This window comes from Gorilla gorilla, chromosome 10 (genome assembly GCF_029281585.2).
Source record: "Gorilla gorilla gorilla isolate KB3781 chromosome 10, NHGRI_mGorGor1-v2.1_pri, whole genome shotgun sequence".
Lineage (NCBI taxonomy): Eukaryota > Metazoa > Chordata > Mammalia > Primates > Hominidae > Gorilla > Gorilla gorilla.
The window spans coordinates 37,012,680-37,028,367 of NC_073234.2; the positions used below are offsets into that span (position 1 = coordinate 37,012,680).

Genomic DNA, 15,688 nt, shown 5'->3' on the forward strand with positions numbered 1-15,688 from the left:
TCCTAGAGTGCTGGGATCACAGGCATAAACCATGATGCTGAGCCCTATGTAGTTATCTTTAAGAGATTTCTTGATTTGCATTCAAGTTACTCCCTAAGTTCTTTTATTTCAGCCTGAAGGACTCTGTTTAGTTAGTATTTCTTGTAGGTTTGCTAGTGCCAGTATCTTTCACAAAGCAGAAGAGACCTTAAACCTATTCTGTATTTCTCGTTTTACACATGAGGAAATCAATGTCAAAAGAGGTTAAGTGACTTGACTGAAGTCACACTGCTAGTTAGTAGCGGAGGCCACACTAGAAATCAGATTTCCTGACTGCTAGTTTATAGTTTTCCCCACCATTCCAAATTTTTGTCAAGATATCTACTGTGATTACCCAATTTGGCGATGATATACTTAATAATAGGGCACAAAAGAATGAATTGGCCCATAAGAATTTAATTAGAATAATGTATTTCTGGTAATGAGATTGCTGTCTGCCTGAAGGCTTTCCTTCAGAACACTTTAATATGGTCCACTCAGAATCTTGATTTCTAAGTGATTTTAATCCCGACCTGTGTACATTATTTTGTGTTAAATTCATTTTTTAGGCTTTCATAGTCTGAGGTTCTTTCATGTTTCAATCTCTCTTTGATGTCAGGCCTTTGATAAGAAACTCCATAGGTGGATGATTCATGAGAATGCATGAGAAATGAAGAAATTTGCCACCACACAAGCAGAATGGGTCAATTCAGTAATTAGGAAATTTGGAATTTTTGAGGGTTTTGTGACATTTGTTACAGTAATCATGTTTGTGTAGTACAGTATCTCTCCTTAGGCTGGGCATGGTGGCTCACGCCTATAATCCCAGCACTTTGGGATGCTGAGGTGGGAGTATTACTTGAGCCAAGCAGGTTGAGGCTGCAGTAGCCACGATTGTGCTACTGCATGCACCCCAGCCTGACCAAAAGAGCAAGACCTGGTCTCAAAAAAACAAGGCCAGGCGCGGTGGCTCACACCTCTAATCCCAGCACTTTGGGAGGCTGAGGCGGGTGGATCAACTGAGGTCAGGAGTTTGAGACCAGCCTGGCCAACTTAGTGAAATCCCGTCTCTACTAAAAATACAAAAATTAGCTGGGCATGGTGGCATGCATCTGTTATCCCAGCTACTCCAGAGGCTGAGGCAGGAGAATCACTTGAACCCGGGAAGTGGAGGTTGCAGTGAGCTGAGATTGTGCCACTGCACTCCAGCCTGGGTGACAGAGCAAGACTCCATTTCAAAAAAAAAATAAAAAAGAGTGCCTGGCACGGTGGCTCACACCTGTAATCCCAGCACTTTGGGAGGCTGCGGCAGGTGGATCGCTTGGGGTCAAGAGTTCAAGGTCAGCCTGGCCAACACGGTGAAATCCCATCTCTACTAAATACAAAAATTAGCTGGGTGTGGTGGTGGGTGCCTGTAATTTCAGCTACTCGGGAGGCTGAGGCAGGAGAATCGCTTGAACCCAGGAGGCAGAGGTTGCAGTGAGCTAAGATCATGCCACTGCACTCTAGACTGGGCGACAGAGCGAGACTCTGTCTCAAAAAAAAAAAAAAGAGTATCTCTCCTTAAACGTTGTCTCATAGTGAGAATACAAAAATCTACTTTGTTGTAACATTGTCCTATCTCATAATAGAAGCAATTTTATTTTTAGACCCATAGTATTTTAGTTTCTTTATATTTGTATATATAAAGAAACTAAACTATATATAATATAACATATAAACTACATATTATATAAGCTATATATTATATATAACATATAAACTATATATTATATACAATACATAAACTATATATTATATAAGCTATATATTATATAAGCTATATATTATATATAATATATAAACTATATATTATACAAGCTATATATTATATATAATATATAAACTATATATTATACAAGCTATATATTATATATAATATATAAGCTTATATAATATATATAATATATATAATATATATATTATATATATAATATATATTATATATATAATATATACAATATATATAATATATATAATATATATATATTATATATAATATATATAATATATATAATATATACAACATATAATATATACAATATATAATATATATAATATATATATAATATATATTATATATATTATATATAATATATAAGCTTATATAATATATATAATATATAACTTATATATTATATAAACTATATATTATATAAACTATATAATATAAACTATAATTATATAAACTATATAATATAAACTATAATTATATAAACTATATATTATACAAGCTATATATTATACAAGCTATATATTATATATAATATACAAACTATATATTATACAAGCTATATATTATATATAATAGATAAACTATATTATATAATATATAAACTATATAATATATAAAGTGTATAATATATAATATATAAACAGTATAATATATAATATATAAACTGTACAATATATAATATATAAACTATATAATATATAAACTATATATTATATATAATATATAAACTATGTATTATATATAATATATAAACTATGTATTATATATAATATATAAACTATGTATTATATATAATATATAAACTATGTATTATGTATAGTATATAAACTATGTATTATGTATAGTATATAAACTATGTATTATGTATAGTATATAAACTATGTATTATGTATAGTATATAAACTATGTATTATGTATAGTATATAAACTATGTATTATGTATAGTATATAAACTATATATTATGTATAGTATATAAACTATATATTATGTATAATATATAAACTATATTATGTATAATATATAAACTATATAATGTATAATATATAAACTATATTATGTATAATATATAAACTATACATAATATATAATATATAAACCATATATTATATATAATATATAAACCATATATTATATATAATATATAAACCATATATTATATATAATATATAAACCATATATTATATATAATATATAAACCATATATTATATATAATATATAAACCATATATTATATATAATATATAAACCATATATTATATATAATATATAATATATAAACCATATATAATATATAAACCATATATTATATATAATATATAATATATAAACCATATATAATATATAAACCATATATTATATATAATATATAATATATAAACCATATATTATATAATACATAAACCATATATTATATAATACATAAACTATATATATTATATAATACATAAACTATATATTATATAATACATAAACTATATATTATATAATACATAAACTATATATTATATAATACATAAACTGTATATTATATAATACATAAACTGTATATTATATAATATATAAACTGTATATTATATAATATATAAACTATATATTGTATTATATAATATATAAACTATATATTATATAACATATATAAAATATATTATAATATATAATAGAATATATTATATTATATATACCTGAGCCTCCGAAAGTGCTGATATTACAGGCATGAGCCACCATGCCCTGCTGTTTTGTATTTTGTGTGTCAGTTTGTGTAAGTTGAGAGCATAGGCTTCGTTTTGAATCTCTGGTCTGCCACTCATTAGCTGTGGCAATTTGGGCAAGTTACTTAGTTCTCTGAGCCTTAGGTTCCTTGTATTCCCTTATAAAATGGGAATAGCGGCCGGGCATGGTGGCTCATGCCTGTAATCCCAGTACTTTGGTAGACTGAGGAGGGCAGATCATGAGGTCAGGAGTTCGAGAGCAGCCTGGCCAACATAGTGAAACCCCATCTCTACTAAAAATACAAAAAAATTAGCCGAGCTTGGTGGCAGGCACCTGTAGTCCCAGTTACTCGGGAGGCTGAAGCAGGAGAATCACTTGAAACCGGAAGGTGGAGGTTGCAGTGAGCTGAGATCGCGCCACTGCACTCCAGCCGGGGCAACAAGAGCGAAACTCCATCTAAAAAAAAAAAAAAAAAAGGAATAGTTTTAACAGCTGATGAAGTTGTCTGCGGATTAAATGATATAACACCTATAAAGCACATAAAAGATCATGTAATGAGTGTTCAATGAATGTTAGTTCTTATATTCTATGTGACATTGTTTCAATATTTCATTTATTTTCCTTTCCCCATCTTCATGCTGGAGAGGATCTGGCCACAAGGATAGAATTTTTATGAATCCTTTAAAGAGGAAGGATGGGGCAGTGGGCTGACTTCTCTCTGACTTCTAGCTCTGGGGTAGGACAAAGCCATGCAGTGCCCAAAGGAGGCGGAGTGAGAGTGGTCTAGGCAGCCAATGGCTCATGCCTGGGTATGGTTATCTCACTGTGTAGGGGGCTCCCAAGTCTGCCATCCTGCTTGATGATTCACTGAAAGGACTCACAGGATTCAGAAACGCTTTTATATTCACAGCTACATTTATTACAGCGAAAAGATACAGATTAAAGTTAGTAAAGGGAAAAGGTGCATGGGACGAAATCTAAGAGAAACTAGGTACAAACTGCCAGTGCCGTTTTTCAGTGGAGCAGCATAGACCTGCTTACTTCTCCCAGCAACATGCGACAAAATGTACAAAGTGTTGCCAACCAGGGAAGCTCACCTTAGCCTTGGTGTTCCATTAGTCCCATAGGCATGCAAGGCCTGCATGAGCGAGTGAGTGACTTCAGTTACTCAGACGCCAGCACCCCCAATGCCTCTTCACTGCTCCCTACCCTTGAGCAAAAATGGGTGTTTACAATAAATCACATTGTCAGGATAAACCTATCTGGTCCAACTGGTACAGCATGGTCCAAGGTTTCAGACATGCAAAAACACTGTTTTTTTTTTTTTTAATTTAAGAAATTTTTGTTTGTTTTGTTTTTTGAGGCAGGGTCTCACTCTCATTGCCCAGGCTGGAGTGCAGTAGCTCAGTCTCGGCTCACTGCAACCTCGACCTCCCACAAGTAACTGGGACTACAGGCACATGCCATCACACCCGGCTAATTTTTGTATTTTTAGTAGACACAGAGTTTCCCCATGTTGCCCAGGCCAGTCTGGAACTCCTGGGTTCAAGTGATCTGCCCACATCGGCCTCCCAAAGTTCTGGGATTACAGGCGTGAGCCACCGTGCCTGGCCCAACACTCTTTAAAAAAAAAAAAAAAAAAAAAAAACGGAAATGAATTTTAATACAGCAAATGAAAACAGCATTTTGCAAATTTATTGCTCAAAGGAGTTATCTATTTGAGGAAATCATCGTGTTACACTTTGATAGATGAAATGTTACAGCTTGTATACCAAAAGTAAAAAATGAAATTAAAAAATGAAATGGCTACCAAGGTAATGCAGGTCAGGGGATTAAAGGTGAAGGGTCACACATTATTAAAAAGATCCAAAAGGACGACCGCATCATGATCTGTCATCAGTGTTCCAGTGGTGGCCTCGTGCTAAACTCGAACATTTAGGCATACATTCAAGCACCTTTTTCCGCAAAAAGATTTGTACGTGACTACTCTGGCTATTCCCATGATCATCTATAGGTGGCACGGCATTGAGAACATAGTAGGTGCTGGTTCCAAAGAATACAATTCAAGAAACTCTCCTCTGGCAACCATTTCCCCTCTTCCTCCTCCTCGCAAAGGGGCCCCTAGCGTGTGCCCCAAAACACTTTTATGGAGCAGAATATTCCAAGGCTTCGAGATGATCTCCCCCTCGTGGGCCAAAGGCCAGTCCTGATTCAAGCCTTTCTTTGGAATGTACAGTGTTTAAACAACCCAACCCTGCTGAGTTAACCATTTCCTGCACACTTACCTATCCTTTTAGCCTCACAGATTGAGAGAAGGTGCACCTGGCTAGGGAGCTAGCATGTTTGTTTTCCTTCAGCAGGTAACATGGTTGTTTTAGAGTTTTCTCAGTGCCCAGATTTTATTTCAAGAATAGTAGCTGGTGCATCACTTGGTTCCAAACCACTTGAGGGTTATACATTCAGCACTGTCAGAGGTTTTTAAACCAGAACAATTCCACCTTGAATAGGAGCTGCATAAAATGAGGCTGCGACCTACTGGGCCACATTCCCAGGAGGTTAAGGCATTCTAAGTCACAGGATGAGACAGGAGGTCAGCACAAGACACAGGTCTTACCATAAAGACCTTGCTGATAAAACAGGTTGCAATAAAGAAGTCAGCCTGAACCCACTAAAACCAAGATGGCGATGAGGTGACCTGTGGTTGTCCTCCCTGCTACACTCCACCAGTGACATGACAGTTTACGAATGCCAGGGCAACCTCAGGAAGTTACCCTATATAGTCTAAAAAGGGGAGAAACCCTCAGTTCCAGGAATTTCCCACCCCTTTCCCAGAAAACTCATGAATAATCCACCCTCTGTTTAGCATATAATCAAGAAATAAATTGGCTATTTTTTTATGGAGTAGCCTGTGGAGTAGCCATTCTTATTGCTTTACTTTCTTTTTCTTTTTTGAGATGGAGTCTTGTTCTGTCACCTAGGCTGGAGTGCAATGGCGCGATCTTGGCTCACTGCAACCTCCGCCCCCCAGGTTGAACTGATTTCTCCTGCCTCAGCCTCCTGAATAGCTGAGATTACAGGCACCCGAAACCACGCCTGGCTAGTTTTTGTGTTTTTAGTAGAGATGGGGTTTCACCATATTGGCCAGGCTGGTCTTGAACTCCTGACCTCAGGTGATCCACCCCCTTCACCCTCCCAAAGTGCTAGGATTACAGGTGTGAGCCACCACGTCCGGCCTCGTTTACTTTGTTAATAAAGTTGCTTTCACTTTGCAGTGTGGACTCACCCTGAATTCTTTCTTGTGCCTGATCCATGAACCCTCTCTTGGGTTCTGTATCGAGACCACTTTCTGGTAACAGCTCCTTCCAAAGCAAGTCTTAGGCCAAATATTACAGAATGCTATAATTTATGACAGGGAGTGAGAACTTAGGAGACCATTTGCAACTAACTCCAACTTCCCCATCCCCAGTTTCTAAGGAGAAAAGACAGCTAGTTGCTGTTACTGGAAAGGGGTCCTGATCCAGACCCCAAGAAAGGGTTCTTGGATGTTGTGTAAGAAAGAATTCGAGGCGAGTCCATAAAGTGAAAGCAAATTTATTAAGAAAGTAAAGGAGTAGGCCAGGCAAGGTGGCTCATGCCTGTAATCCCAGCACTTGGGAGGCCAAGGTGGGCAGATGACCTGAGGTCAAGAGTTTGAGACCAGCCTGACCAACATGGAGAAACCCCGTCTCTATTAAAAATACAAAATTAGCTGGGCGTGGTGGCGCATGCCTGTAATCCCAGATACTCGGGAGGCTGAGGCAGGAGAATTGCTTGAACCCAGGATGAGGAGGTTGCGGTGAGCCGAGATTGTGCCATTGCACTCCAGCCTGGGCAACAAGAGCAAAACTCCATCTCAAAAAAAAAAAAGTAAAGGAAGAAGAGAATGGCTACTCCATAGGCAGAGCAACCCCAAAGGCTGCTGGTTGCCCATTTTTATGGTTATTTCTTGATTATATGCTAAACAAAAGGTGGATTTTTCATTCCTCCCTTTTTAGGACTATATAGGGTAACTTTCTGAGGTTGGCATGGCATTTGTAAACTGTTGTGGCACTGATGGGAATGTAGCAGTGAGGACAACCAGAGGTCACTCTCATCACCATCTTGGTTTTGGTGGGTTTTAGCTGACTTCTTTACTGCAAGCTGTTTTATCAGCAAGGTCTTTATGACCTGTATCTTGTGCTGAGCTCCTGTCTCATCCTGTGACTTATTATAGGATGCCTTAACCTCCTGGGAATGTGGCCCAGCAGGTCTCAGCCTCATTTTACGCAGCCCTTATTCAAGATGGAGTTGCTCTGGTTCAATTACCTCTAACATTACCATTTATATTGGTGGGGCATACAAATACAGTGCTGGTTCAATAATAATTGTTCTTTTATTTTCTTTTTCTGAGATGGAGTCTCACTTTATCTCCAGGCTGGAGTGCAGTGGCGCAATCTCAGTTCACTGCAGTCTCTGCCTCCCGGGTTCAAGTGATTCTCCTGCCTCAGCCTCCTGAGTAGATGGGATGACAGGTGCACGCCACCACACCCGGCTCATTTTTGTATTTTTAGTAGAGACCAGTTTCACCACATTGGCCAGGCTGGTCTCAAACTCCTGACTTCAAGTGATCCGCCCATCTCGGCCTCCCAAAGTTCTGGGATTACAGGCATGACACCACATCTGTCCCAATAATAATTTTATGCAATTACACTTAAAAGAGTTGATTTATCAAATGTATATAAATGGTGTGATATATTGTTATACCAAAGGTTTTTTGTTGGCAATTCTTAGGAAAAAAAAACTATGTGTCCTGATTTGGACTTTTAAAATTATTTTCAGGTATATATTACTTAGATATTATTGCCTGTGCTAAAAAGGGTCTGGATAAAAGCAGTTCTTTCAACTTTCATAAACAGTCCTAAAAACAAATTCGATGTTATATGAAACATGAAAAATCTTAACTTATTTTCAACCTAAATAAGCTAAATAGCCATGCAAAATAGAATTTTACTCACCGTACTTTGAGCTTATTTTAGGACAGTTAGAAAATTGTAAAATTATTTTATAGGATCATTACAATATCCTATCTATCTATCTATCTATCTATCTATCTATCTATCTATCTATCTGTCATCTATCTATCATCTATCTACCTACCTACCTATTATCTATATGTTTTCACATTTTGGGGTTAAATGGAAGCTTTGGTTTTTGAATTTTCTTTTTTATTTTTTGAGATGGAGTCTTGCTCTGTCGCCCAGGCTAGGGTGCAATGGCATGATCTTGGCTCACTGCAACCTCCACCTCCCAGGTTCAAGCGATTCTCCTGCCTCAGCCTCCCGAGTAGCTGGGATTACAGGCACCTGCCACCACGCCCAGCTAATTTTTGTATTTTTAGTAGAGACGGGGTTTCACCATGTTGGCCAGGCTGGTCTTGAACTCCTGGCCTCATGCAATCGCTGGCCTCAGCCTCCCAAAGTGCTGGGATTACAGGTGTGAGCCACCGCACCCAGCCAGTTTTTGAATTTTGTAAAAATGTCTCTGATGTAAAGCAAAAAAATATTTCTTTCAAATAATACCATGTTTAAACTAAATTGCTAACAAGGGATTGAATTCAGCTTTGTCCCTTTTAAGAGCTTCTTTTCGCTGGGCGCAGTGGCTCCCTCCTGTAATCCCAGCACTTTGGGAGGCCAAGGCGGGCGGATCACTTAAGGTCAGGAGTTCAAGACCAGCCTGGCCAACATGGTGAAACCCTGTCTCTACTAAGTAAACTACAAAAATTAGCCGGACATGTTGATGGGTGCCTGTAATCCCAGCTACTCAGGAGGCTGAGGTAGGGAGAATTGCTTGATCCCAGGAAGAGGAGGTTGCAGTGAGCCAAGATCATGCCACTCTACTCCAGCCTGGGTGACAGAGCGAGACTCCGTCTTTAAAAAAAAAAAAAAGAGCTTCTTTTCTTTCTACAGGCACTGAGAGCATGTTCTTTGGATTAAGCTTTCCTGCCCTGTTCAGTGCTCACAGTGGAAAAGCTTTTAGAAAACTCTTTACCCCCGCATAGATGTGTAAATTAGGCTTGCTTAGCTCCTGAGTGGTCCTCTCTGGCTTCACAAACACGCTGTGATCTTTAGAAAGAGACATTTTTTAAACAGAGATTTTTATTTTTGAAATTTTTTTAATTTTTAAAAGTATAAAGGAGGAAATACATCTTTTCCTTCTACCCATCTTAGGTTCGTTGGCTTGGGGCCCTGGTAACAAAAGATAGATTAACAAGAGAAAAACATACCATTTATTTAAGTTTTATGTGACATGGGAGCCTTTGTAAGGAAAGGAAGATCTGAAGAAGTGGTTAAACCTGAATGTTTTTATGCTTGGTTTGATGAAGAGAGGAAAGTCATGGAGAAATATAATAGGACAAAGAAAAAGTATGAGCTCAGTGTAACAAATTGGAGAAAGTTAGGCCTAAACAGGCCTAACTGTTCAGATACTTTATCCTTTCCTCTGGATATAGGGAGGGCATCTTTCGCATGAGGGTTTTATGACCTGCATCAAAAGAAGGTTAGAAAATTATTCCTAGATTTTATGACCTGCTTCAGAGAAAAGTCAAAAAGTGCTTCCTGTACATGTCATTCCTCAAGTTCCTTCAGCTTAAAATAATCTGGTGAAGCGCCCTATTTTGGAGTAGTATGTCCTGAACTCCATTATAAGCAAATAAGAAAAAGAAGAAGAAACCACCTTCCTTTCTCTAACACTTTGCCCTCTTTACTTAAGTCCAAGTTGAATTAAATGTTTCTGTTAGAGTTTTGTTCTGTCTATGATTTTGTGACCATAAGTTTTGCAACTGAGATTATTATTATTATTTTTTGGAGATGGAGTCTCACTGTGTCACCCAGGCTGGAGTGCAGTGGCGTGATCTTGGCTCACTGCAACCTCTCCTCCTGGGTTCAAGTGATTCTCCTGCCTCAGCCTCCCAAGTAGCTGGGATTACAGGTGTGCACCACCATGCCCGGCTAATTTTTGTATTTTTAGTAGAGACAGAGTTTCAACACGTTGGCCAGGCTGGTCTCGAACTCCTGACCTCAGGTGATGCACCTGCCTCAGCCTCCCAAAGTGCTGCAATTACAGGCTTCAGCCATCATGCCTGGCCAAGATTATTATTATTATATTACTTTTGAGACGGAGTCTTACTGTGTTGCCCAGGCTGGATTGCAGTGGCATGATCTCAGCTCATTGCAATCTCCACCTCCTGGGTTCCAGCGATTCTCCTGCCTCAGTCTCCTGAGTAGCTGGGATTACAGGCGCATGCCACCACACCTGGCTAATTTTTGTATTTTTAGTATAGACGGGGTTTCACCATGTTGGCCAGGCTGGTCTCAAACTCCTGACCTCGTGATCCGCCCACCTCGGCCTCCCAAAGTGTTGGGATTACAGGTATGAGCCACTGCGCCCAGCCGAGATTATGATTTCTAAATGAATCAATAAGAGAGAAAGGGGGAAATGAGAAATCATAGTACTTTTGGTATGTAATCTTTTGGTACTAGCACTATTCATAGTTTCTTTTTATCACACCTGTCATCATCCCTCCTTTTACATACACAAATATGTCCCCTTGTTTGTGTGACAACCATCAATGTAATCACATATCACCTTACAGTGATGGAGGCTTTGTAGGGTATGTAGAAGTGGCTTTGTTTTCTTTTTTCTTTTTCTTTTTTTTTTGAGATGGAGTCTCCCTCTGTCACCCAGGTTGGAGAGCAGTGGAGCAATCTTGGCTCACTGCAGCCTCTGTCTCCAGGTTCAAGCAATTCTTCTGCCTCAGCCTCCTGAGTAGCTGGGATTACAGGCACGTGCCACTAAGCCTGGCTAATGTTTGCATTTTTAGTAGAGATTGGGGGGGGTCTCACTATGCTGGCCAGGGTGGCCTCGAACTCCTGATCTCAAATGATCCACCTGCCTTGGCCTCCGAAACTGTTGGGATTACAGGCGTGAGCCACCTCACCTGGCCCGAGATCTCATCTCTACAAAAAAAAGTAAAAATAATTAGCCTAGCCTAGTGGCGTGTGCCTGTAGTCTCAGCTACTCAGGAAGCTGAGGTGGGAGGATCACTTGAGCCTGGGAGGCAGAGGTTGCAGTGACCTGAGATTGTACGACTGCACTCCAGGCTTGGCTACAGAGCTCAACCCTGTCTCAAAAAAAAAAAAAAAAGAAAAAATTATGATTGATAACACATATTTCAGTTGTCTAATATAATAAGGCAAAGCACCCCCAAGACTGATACATAGGCAATAAAAGCATTGACAAATCTCCCATAAAACAATTTCTGAAATATTTATGTTATACAACTTACTTAAGAACTTACCTATACAAATTTAAGCTAAGGAACACTGAACATCTCTTCGGACTTGACAATTCTTCCCGTGAAACAGTAGTAAATAGACCAAATTATTTCCAGCCTCCTCTTTTCATAAGTTGAAAGACCACATTTTTGTGTTTTTTTTTTTTTTTTTAGGAGCCTGCTGATAAATCTCAAAGAAGTTTTAGGTATAAAATATATCCTGAGGTTTTAATACATTTCTTTCTTATAATTAGAATCTTATTTGGGGAAGGCAAAAATCAAGTGTTTATTAAAGGAGATTTTGATTTTTGGTTAAGAGAGAATCATGGGTGCCTGAGAAACAATGCGTGGTTACCTAGTGAGTCAAAGTGACAATAAAACATTAAATAATAGACATGGAAAGCAACATGCTTGAAAAGAATGTTAGATATAGTGAACTCCAAGCTTCTCTTCAAAGAATCAGTATGTCAGTATGTTCAGCTTGCTTATTCTGTGTTCTCCATTTTAAAGTTTAACTTCTTGGTTCTCTTCACCCCCTTGCCTCTAGTTTCAGTAAAGAACTTTCCCACTAGTTCTAATCAGTAGTTCACATCTGTTCCCCTGGTCATCTGCTTTGACCTGAGTCACCCCTGGTCACCTGCTCCATCCTGACTTACCTGTTCTGTAACCATCCTTCCTGCCAAACTACTCACCCCACCGCTCCGACTTGTACTCCTGCTCTCTTTAAATTAGCCAATTGGAATTAGCTTAGACTGTGCGGTCCAACCCTAGCCAACAGGGGAATGACACAGCAGTAGGGGCTACCTGCATCAGGAATAAGAACCCCTTCCCCTCCCTTGTTCAGGTGTGCTCTTGCCATTGCTCCATCCACGAGTTGCACCCTTCTATGGAAGTAAAAATTGCCTTGCTGAGAAAATTCTTTATCTGAGCACTAGTTGTTTTCAGCACTGAGGAACAAGCATTTGTTTCTAACAAGAACCTCTTTCACAGCATGGAAACTTTGTAAATGAGCACATTCATTAACATGACCAAAATATATAACCTCTCTGTAAAATATAAAAATAAGCTTAAATGTATGGTTTTTTTTTTTTTTTTTTTGAGATGGAGTCTTGCTCCTGGGCAACAGGCCCAGGCTGAAGTGCAATGGCACGATCTCGGCTCACTGCAACCTCCACCTCCCGGGTTCAAGCGGTTCTCCTGCCTCAGCCTCCCAAGTAGCTGGGATTACAGGTGCACACCACCACACCTGGCTAATTTTTTGTATCTTTAGTGGAGATGGGGTTTCACCATGTTGGCCACGCTGGTCTCAAACTCCTGACCTTGTGATCTGCCCAGCTCGGCCACCCAAAGTGCTGGAATTGCAGGTGTGAACCACCGTGCCCAGGCAAGTTTATGTATTTTTTATCCTTTTGAAGTTCATAAGCATGGTGATTGGGTTTTCACACTCATGTGTGAGATGTACCACCCTTAAAGCTTGTTATGATGTAGGCACATTACCCATCTGACATGAGAAGAAGAAAAAACAAAACTATATGTATATACACTTAAAATAATGCTCAAGTAGCCAATGTTTCAGTATTCTCTCTTACTTAGGAATTATCTTGGTGTCTGATGATTATCTATTAAGTCAATTTAATATCTGCCCAAGGCTTTAAGTTACCTAAGGATCTTGGAAATTATCTACAATCTGAGATATTATAAAACATAAAGCTGAAATAAAAATCTATCAGAATAATGATTTCATTATATTGAGCACAAATTTACATTTTTTCTAATTTTTTGAGACTGTCTCAAAAAAAATTAAAATTAAATTACTGTTCAAATCATAAAAATAAATAAGATTAATGGAATTAAAATTGTTTAGCATAAATCAGAGAAAGTTGAGTGGTGATTCCAGGTACAAATTCATTAACTGGTTTGAATTACTCTACCTATTTGAAAATAATTTTTAAAAATTGAATTTGAGTAGATACTGTTATCCCAGGCTGGAGTGCAGTGGCGCAATCTCAGCTCACTGCAACCTCCACCTCCAGGGTTCAAGCGATTCTCCTGCCTCAGCCTGCTGAGTAGCTGTGACTACAGGCATGCACCACCACACCCGGCTAATTTTTGTATTTTAGTAGAGACACGGTTTCACCATGTTGGTCAGGCTGGTCTCGAACTCCTGACTTCAGGCAATCCACTGGCCTCGGCCTCCCAAAGCTCTGGGATTACAGGTGTGAGCCACTGCACCTGGCAACCCCATCTCTTTTTTAAAAGGTGGGAGTAGACCAGGTGCGGTGGCTCAAGCCTGTAATCCCAGCACTCTGGGAGGCCGAGGCGGATGGATCACCTGAGGTCCTGAGGTCAGGAGTTCGAGACCAGCCTGGCCAACATGGTGAAACCCCATCTCTACGAAAAATACAAAAAATTAGCCAGGCATGGTGGCAGGCGCTTGTAATCCCAGATACTCCGGAGGCTGAGGCAGGAGAATCACTTGTACCTGGGAGGCGAAGGTTGCAGTGAGCTGAGATCGTGTCATTGCACTCCAGCATGGGCAACAAGAGCAAGACTCCATCTCAAAAAAAAAAAAAAAAAAAAAAAGAGATGGGATCTTGCTATGTTGCCCAGAGTGGGTTATAGTGGTCACAGACAAGTACACTGCACAGATCATGGCACACTACAGCCTCAACTCCTGGGCTCCAGTGATTCCCCTGCCTCTGCCTCCAGAGTAGCTGAGACCACAGGTGGGCACCATTATGCCTGTCTCACTCTTAGCTTTTCCATCAAATGTTATTGCTGCTTGTCATAGAAAGTGAAGTAGGCTGTTGCAGAGAAGATCTAAATGTCCTATCTATTTATTGAGACCTTTCCCTTTTTTATCCAGAATAGAGAACAGAGCACGTTGGAGAGAAGGACATTTCCAGTAGTTCAAACCTAGATGTTTGTCTTCCCAGAATCTCTATGAGCTGTTACCTATAAATGGACATTGTCTCCTGCATAGAAAAATCTTAGTGTAAAATCAATTAATTATACATTTTTGAGACCTTTATGAAAAAATTATTTTTAAAATGGAAGTGAACCAGGCACGGTGGCTCATGCCTATAATCCCAGCACTTTGGGAGGCCGAGGCAGGTGGATCACCTTAAGTCAGGAGTTCAGGACCAGCCTGTCCCACATGGTGAAACCCCATCTCTACAAAAATACAAAAATTAGCTGGGCATGATCGCAGGTGCCTGTAACTCCAGTTACTTGGGAGGCTGAGGCACGAGAATTGCTTGAACCCAGGAGGTGGAGGTTGTAGTGAGCGGAGATTGTGCCATTGCACTCCAGGCTGGGCGACAGAGAGAGACTCCATCTCAACAACAAAAAATAAAATAAAATAAAATGGAAGTGGAGAGGGATGTGTTTTAACAAATACTGTAACAAAACACTGTTAGTGTTTATGTAGCAATTCTATAGTGTAAATAGTTTCTTGGGTTCTGTTGTTGAGCACATTTTTGGTAAGGACTAAAACAAATAGAGAAATAATTGGGAAACCTAACAACAAGAAAAGGAAGATGTCCCAGTGGATAAAATGAAGGGGGAAAAAAAAAAGAACTCAGTTTAAACTTTGTGGTGGCTTATGCCTGTAATCCCAGCACTTTGGGAGGCCGAGGTGGGCGATCACTTAAGGTCAGGAGTTCGAGACCAGCCTGGCCAACATGGTGAAACCCCGTATCTACTAAAAATACAAAAATTAGCCAGGTGTGGTGGCTCATGTCTGTAATCCCAGCTACTCAGGAGGCTGAGGCAGGAGAATCACTCAAACCCAGGAGGTGGAGGTTGCAATGAGTTGAGATCGCACCACTGCACT

General features: G+C 39.1%; 1 protein-coding gene and 1 non-coding gene across 3 annotated transcripts in view; both read left to right on the top strand.

The window, feature by feature from the left end:
* Positions 1-15,688, top strand: part of C10H12orf56 (chromosome 10 C12orf56 homolog) — a 116,510-nt gene that overhangs the window by 21,677 nt on the left and 79,145 nt on the right. The gene's annotated exons all lie outside the window — the stretch shown is intronic.
* On the top strand, positions 13,257-13,360 carry LOC115930348 (small nucleolar RNA U13). The gene has a single exon (XR_004066984.1). It is a non-coding gene; the product is annotated as a small nucleolar RNA U13 (small nucleolar RNA).